Genomic DNA, 8,429 nt, shown 5'->3' on the forward strand with positions numbered 1-8,429 from the left:
AATGGAATCTAAAACAGCAACAAACCATCTCTACATCCAGGATTCTGGAGAGTCTTATCAGGGTCCAAGAAAATGCCTGAAAGAATTGAACTGAGCCCCAAAGTACAATATGTGAGATAACGTGACGTATTTGGCCAATGTATACTTTTACCTAGATGGTAGAGCCCAGCAGTTTTCTGAGGGTAGCAAAGAGGGCTTGGTACTGTATAATAAATGTTCTTCTTATTATTATTAAGCGAATTAATTACAAAGTCTTAATTTACAAATCTTGTAAATTGTGAGTCAGTGGTGGCGTAAACTTACATCGATTTTGCTTGATTTACGCCATTCAGATTTACGGAATTGGTTATATGCATCTTCTTCCATCACGATTACTTCTCATTTTTGACCATGAATACAATACTGATTTTTATTGGATTTCCTCTTCAGATGCAGGCAGCTACAGTGACATGACATTAGCATAATGGGCGGAAGAAAAGAAAACTTTCGTGGTTTTGCACTAAAAAGGACTCTCACAGTTCATACTTTCACAAAAATTATCATTCCAGTAACACAATATCTACTTCACACTTCTCACAAGTATACGTCTTCTCCTCACGAGAATTAAAGACAAAGACTTCTAAACGGTTGACAAAAAAATTGAATGGAGTATCCATCGTTTATCATTCGCCTTCTGGCATAGCAAAATACTTCTTTTCCGGCGCTTACAGCTATCGCGCAAATGATTATTATCATTGGTTTTAAGCTTTTGTTGTAGTTTGTTGGGGCTTTTCCTAATGTACCAACGCAATTGCCCCCACACTGTACGGTGATATGCAATGAAGGTGCACAAGTTTTGTACACACTCATACAGCCTAAATTTATTTGTCAGCATATGTTTCTTTGTGTATTGCATTGGAGATGTCAGCTTGTCCTGGTTACACATTATCTTACAGGAAATACATAACTTACATACGGAATGATTATTCATTAAGTGTTTACATGAGAGCACTGCAAGAGTGGCTACTTGTCTTTTTGGCAACATTGCCATTCTCTGTGCATGCACACAAAATATATTTGATGACTGTGCAACAGACGTTAATGTTCGACGTATTATTGTGTGCGGTCGTTAGCGCTTCCACTCGCGCTGTTAGTGTCATTTTCACACTGAGTACCGTACTATCCATCCATCCATAATTTGCTGTGGCGTGGTTTTCCATTGTGAGTGCGGTGCATTTGCGTTTGCTCTTCAAGAACCAAAGCTATAGCAGATAATTCACCTTTGATACGGCCCGGAAATACATCTTCTCCGTCGTATTCACATTTTTAGTGGGGTGAATACTGCACGCTTTCTGGAACAGATACTACCGTCATATATAGTTAAAATATGGCTTCCGAACCATTGACCTTCTTGTGCGATCGCACACGCTATGCCCGAACTCGTACAGGACTTGGTAGATTAATCTGCCACAAGTAATGAGTATGATGGGCAAACATCTATTAGGCGCACTACGAATGTAGTGGTGTGGACATGTTCGAATGTGGATCTCACAGGGAGCGTGCAAGGGATAAGTCCCTGCAGACGCACTATCCTCTGTGCCCACGGTGGCTCAGATGGATAGAGCGTCTGCCATGTAAGCAGGAGGTCCCGGGTTCGAGTCACGGTCGCGGCACACATTTTCAACATGACCCCAATGAAGTACATCAAGGCCTGTTCGCAGCTAGGGTGTCCATTTAATTATCATTTCATTACCAGAATTGATTCGTTGCACTATTGCACACGTGTTTGGATACCACTATATATTTCATCATTCAGTTTGTCGTGAAAATCGTTTTAGTCCATGAGGTTTTCTCCCTTTTTGCTAATTTTTCAAGTTTATCTTTTACATATGGTTCGATATACACTTAAAATTCACATAAACATTTTGACATAACAACGCTTATTACAATGGCTTACATCTAAGGCTGTTATTCCATCCATTATTTGTATCAAACGTAGAAAATTCTTAAATACTAAAACATTACAAAATTCCTTCTTTAATTACAGTTACTAGTTAATATAGTTTGTTTGATAACTTCAAATAAAATCCTTTGTACATTAATACAAATAACTTATTTACATTTTATTACATTGTGTATCTATGTATGCATTTAATGCATCCACATTTTTTTCCAGTCGTGCATACATCAGTTATGAGAGTTTAATATTTTCCTAGGGAGAAACAGAGAAAAACATTTACATCAGGATTGTACATTACGTGTTGTTGGCTGAACTACGCTTTGGCGCCGCCTTCTGCTTTGGGGATGGAATAAGGAATACTATTCTACGGGTTTGGGTTTATGGATTACTAAGGAAATGCTGTTCATCTTTCCTTAACTCACTTATCGAGGAACTTCTTTTACATGGAACCGAAACGTATTAACGACTCAGGTACTATACACCATAACGTTGCTCATATTTGTTTATGTGTAGCTTTATGTTCAGAATACAGAAGTTTTTGCATTACGTCATGCTTATCTCTTTACAATTGTGTGGAAATACCATCGTTTTTATTCACATGTGACGTGATATGAATTGATTAGTTTTATTTGAGGTCACATGCCTCCGTGTTTATGTGCACATTGTAGTCAGTAGGTACGGGTAAATGTTTTGTAGTTGCACTGCCACGATGTATATTCTTATTCTACATTTGCTTGATGACCAAAATATACACATAGACCTATTAACAACTAAATCATTTATTTCTTTGAGATGGGACCCTTTTTTTCATTTGGTACCTTTCACATCCATCGTAAATCTCTTCTTCTGTGCCATGTCGATGCACTGGTCGCTGCAATATAGAAAAGAAAAACTTATAACTAACTTAAAGACTAATTGTGTTTCGTAGCTCATAGGCCACTCATATACTCGGTCATCACATTCGTTCACAGACGTTTTTCATATTTCATTCTTATTTGTTTGTATATATATATATATATATATATATATATCCACTTACATTTTTATTCTTTTTATTCATTTACCCTGCAAAGAAAGTTACTGTGACGTTTCCTATGGTATCTTATCTTTTGTTAGCTGACACGTTCTGTACATTTCATTGTAATGATTTCTTTTAATTCTACTTACAATGTATATATCTTAGTATTGATGCAACTTTACATGTTGATATAATATTATATTCTTTCGTTCCCTGATAGTGAATATTGTTGTTACGTACTATTATTTATTTTCAAATTGAGTTTGATACTAGTGTAGCTTGGTATTTCATTTGGTTGCGCCGCGAGTTGGATTGTTGCACTTGCCCAAGGTCAATGTCTCTTCCCTAGTACTGGCATAAGCATGCATTGTCGAGCACGCTCAGCTGTGTCGTACATTACTCCAGTTTGCATATCGCTTCACTTGAAGCTATTTTACAAAACAAGAAAATTACTTAAGTCTATACATATTTCATTCAAAAATGTACATAATAAAACTTTTTACTTATAAAACTATGACATCACTTTCCTGATTACTGCTTGTACTTGTTCTTCTAGTGTATTTTTCTTTGATTCTGGTTCATGTTGGTATAGATCGTCTTTTATGTCTCCTTGCTCATCGAATCGTACGAAACATGTTTTAAAATCTGATTTTCTTCATCGCTTGTAAGGTCTATAATATGGGGCTCAACTACTACGGATTTGCTTTTTCCTGCACTGCAGTCTGATCTACTTCTGTGGACAGAACAATTTCTGTCAGTTGTACTGTGTGATTGTTTCTCCAGTATGAATCATTACCAGCTCGCGACATACTTTCTCGAGTGGTGATATGGCTGTTGTGAAATGTTGATGTATTGTGATATTGTTGCACAAAGGTTGGCTGCGGTATGGCATGCAGCATGTTATTGAAGTTGCCATGCGCCTGCCATTAGTGCAGCTGACAGTTTTTATTTACACATGGTGCATAGTTTTGATAGGAGGGATTGAAATTAGCTTGTGGATGGTAACGATTCCTGTTATGTGGAAAGTTTTGTTTAAATCTCTTGTTCCCGATTTTTCCATTCCCGTATACATTACCACTGTTAATGCATCCTTGCAGTTGCGTGTACCAGCCTTGCTGTATGTTCGCATCTGTCTTTTTGTATTGACCATTCGAGTTATGTTATTGTGGTGTTTGGCTGTCTGACGCCCTATTTGTTATTACTTTCTTCTCATATATTAAATCAATTGAATCTAAAATGGATAGGAAATATTCTGTGTTGTGCTCAGGTGTAGTAATTAATTGTTCACGAATGTGTGATGGCAAACGACTTTTAAAACATCAACATAATAAATAGCATTCGTCCAATGACTTGTTTTATTGTGATTCTTCTCAAAATACCGTGGCAAGCTGTCATATTTGCTGTTAAAAGGGGTGGGGTTAAAGACCTCTCGCCTAAGTCCTTCCTGTGTGGCGTCTGAATAGTATTTGTCAAGAAATGCCTGTTCAAGTTGTAAATATGTGGCATAACGCTCAACTACCTCGGTCGCCCACAATAGTACATCACCTTGCATGTATTCAACAACAAACCTGATCTTTTGTGCTTCCGTCCAATTTCTAGGAAACACATGCCGAAAAGCGCTAATAAATACAACAGGGTTCATCCTCTTACCTTCACTCGTAATTGTTAGGAATTATATATATATATATATATATATATATATATATATATGTGTGTGTGTGTGTGTGTGTGTGTGTGTGTGTGCGTGTATGTGTTTGTGTGTGTGTCATAGACTTCATACAATTTTACAAGGGTTCAAATATATGATAAATATTTAAAAGAGTAATCAATAAATTCATTTTGATTTATGTGACCAGCAGTGGAAAAAAATTAAATCTAATCTAATAACTTCATCCATGAAACAAAACATTCACATTGTATGTGTGTAACGCCTGAAAAACTAAGTTAACAGTTCACACATAGCATGTTAAATCAAAGTTAATAAATCATACACATGTAGTGTGCATCTAACACACACATATCTTAGTAGGCAATATATGCATGGTGAGCCAGACCTCCACTGCCAATAATTCAGAGGTTGTTTGTGGATACAGTAACATGCAATATGCCGTCGGGACCATGTATATTCTCAAATTTATGATTTTATCCTTTTCTCGATCTTATTTGAAATGTTTTAAGCTCTGACCATATAATATGTTGTGCTAACACAATTAAACCTTGTGATCTAGAAATCATATTTCATAAAATTACTGTATTAGGAAAATACATATTTTTTGTTTATATGAATATACAGAATATGTAGCACTTGGGCAACAAACATCCAGTAACACATGAACAAACTGCTTCAGTGAAACAAAAGTATATACCAGCAAAGATAATCATTTACAGACACTAGAAACCTGCACTGTTACCAACATATATAATGTAGCATATGTATACTCACTGGAAACAGAAAGTTCACAATTCTTCTCGAAATAATACTGGTTTCTGTAACAGAAATAAAGGGGGCATGGTGGCATACACGACTTCAACTTTAAAATTTGGTGTATATAGGTAATTTTTCATTTTAAACCCTATAATGTAAGCAGGAATGATTATAGAATTTAATAAAGTCATAAAAAATTTCTTTTTCCATTGTTTATAAGTGCCCTGTATCATTAAGAACAGAAATTTTGATCACTTGCTACATACATTAAGATCCAGTTGCATAAATGACAAACCCACAACACAAAATGCGACACAATCAAGCTAGGCATTTCAGATCATGAGGGTCTATGACCCAGACAAAGTCTTAACAATAAAGCAACTTAAATTTCCATAGACTGTAGAAAAATTATAAGACCAATTAATGAATCAAAGCTAAAGAAGTTGGTAAGTAAATTGAATTTAATAAAATGGGATAAAATAATAACCACTGTAGGTGCAACTGAATCTACCAACAAATTTATAGAACTGTTAACTGAAAATTTTGAAGCATGTTGTCCTAAACTCTGCTAGAAAATATCGAAGCCAAATCGTTACACTAAACCACAAAATCTAAAAAACTGATACACCTAACATCTAAGTATAATAAGAATCATAATGCTACTCTATTGTGATAGGTCTAAGCACAATAATGCAGACAAGTAAATGTATATATATGACAGTGAAAAAGATTTACAGGTGCGAAATCAAGGCATCTAAGTGCAAAGCAATTGATACATATATACTGAATTCAGTGAATAAATGCAACTCTGCATGGGAAATTATTAAAACAGAAATAAATTGTAATGATAAAATATACCAGACACCAATTCCATCTGATATTCAAAATGCACATTTTGTCAGTCCCTAATAAGATAGGGATAACTATCAACCAATATCACATATACCCATAATATCAAAAATAATACAAATACTTCGTTCATAAACAGAAGAGTCAATGTTGTGAACGTAATGGCATACTTACCTCCTCACAGTATTGTTTCTTTCTACAGTCAAAGCAGTTGAGAATAGTAGCAACAAGATACAATTGTTTTGAAAATAAAAATATAACCTGTGCAACACTGTTGGACCTCAGGAAAGCTTTTTATATGGTCTCCCACAATATTCTCACAAAAAATCTCTACCACTACAGAGTTTGATAGAATGTTCTATACATAATACAGTCTTACATGGACAATAGAAAACAGTTAGTTAAGGTAAATAATCAAATGTCAGAATGTCTCCTAGTTGTAAAGGGTGAATCTCAAGAACCTGTTCTTGGACCTCTCATTTTCATTAATTATATAAATGATTTACATGCAGTTACACCATGTGATGCAGTGCTATATGCTGATGACACAACACTCATTGCATGTGATAGCAACCTTGAAAATGTGCAACACAGCATGGCAGTGTCAGTGGAGAGATGCACTACTTGGTTTGAGGTAAATTTACTGCAGAAGAATTACAGTAAAACTGAAAGCTATTGTATTCGATCTGAATGCTCCCAGTCATGATAACAAAACAGTAAAATTATTAGGATTTGATGTAGATTAAAAGCTCAGCTGGGCTACCCACACAGGGAACTTATGTGGAAAATTGGTATGTGTCATCTATCTGCTGAACAAGCTGAGGATCAGAGCCAGTAAAGAACTTCTGTTACATGCATATTTTGCATTCTTCTTTTCCCACCTGAGTAACGGAATACTATTATGGGGTAATTCTGTAGGCTCAAAATTAATGTTTAAATGGAAAAAGAAAGACATAAGGTGCATAGCAGAACGTAGCCCATATGAATCACACTGTGATTATTTTAAGAAACTAAATATAATGAGAGTGCCTGGCCTCATATTTACAACTGCCTTGTCTTCGTTAAAGAGAATCTGAGCAAATTTGACTTAAGGAGGACAGTTCATGACCATAACATAAGAAGTGGGCATACAATTAATATGCCAATTGATAGGCTTGCAAAGATACATAACAGTTACGAATATCTTCATACTATCACTTCCACAAATTACCTGAAAGTGCCTACACAGTGGCAGTAAATAAATTTAAAAGTAGTTTTTCGAGTTGGGTGAAAAATAAAGTAATTTACTCTGCTCAAGAGTTCCTAGAGTATGTGACAAATGACCCACTTTCCTTATGAGAATGAACAGTAAATTAACTGCAAACTATACATATACCATACTGTGCAACTATTTTATTAGTGTTTCATGTACTTATTGCTAATTATCTCTTTGATTATTTACTTGACATTCACTGAACTATGTAGTTCATTTATCTTGTAACTTATGTGTTAGGAAACTTTTTATTTTTATTGACATCTGCACAAATATGTATTGTATCCATCTTGGATTATTATACTGTAGTTAATGACATTTGTCCAAGTTTACATTATTATTATTGTTATTATTACTATGTTAACACTGATGACATTAATTGCACATTAATATGCTCACAGGTGGAATAAAACATTTGTATTTGTCATATGTCCTAGTCTGCAGTGCCATAAGAATCCACTATCTTTTGTATATTAGCACAGTTTTATTTCACTTGTTTTTAAAACAGGAGGTAAGAATACAGGGAGATGGTTCTATGTATTCCAGCCGTACTACATTTTTAAGCCATGAGGGGGCGTGACTCGCCGCCATGACAGTCTGACCAAAAGATTGCCAGTGTGGTATAGAGTTTTGTGTATTAGTTGTATTAATACTCGTTAATTGCACCATATACGCATGTAACGCCATCAGATTGGTCGTTTCAAAGTTTTGTTTAAAAAATAAAATCTCGTAAAGGCGAAATCTCGCGTTTCTTGTGTTTAAAAATAGTTTTAATGCAATATTACGAATAGTTAGTATATGCCAGTATTCAATGTAAACGATAAAACTTTGTTAATTTAGTAGTAAACGTGTATCACAAGCTTGGGTTCTTTCTTTATTTATTCTTACGATCGTCTGTTACAACAATACGATTGGACGAATCAGTGCCAGATTTACGAGGAGCGAC

The 8,429-nt window shown here is 35.1% G+C and overlaps 1 non-coding gene across 1 annotated transcript; it reads left to right on the top strand.

Moving 5' to 3' along the window:
- The first annotated feature begins 1,577 nt into the window (after nucleotides 1-1,577).
- Nucleotides 1,578-1,652, top strand: Trnat-ugu. The gene has a single exon. It is a non-coding gene; the product is annotated as a tRNA-Thr (tRNA).
- The last annotated feature ends 6,777 nt before the right edge of the window (nucleotides 1,653-8,429 follow it).

This window comes from Schistocerca americana, chromosome 3 (assembly GCF_021461395.2).
Source record: "Schistocerca americana isolate TAMUIC-IGC-003095 chromosome 3, iqSchAmer2.1, whole genome shotgun sequence".
Taxonomy (NCBI): Eukaryota; Metazoa; Arthropoda; class Insecta; order Orthoptera; family Acrididae; genus Schistocerca; species Schistocerca americana.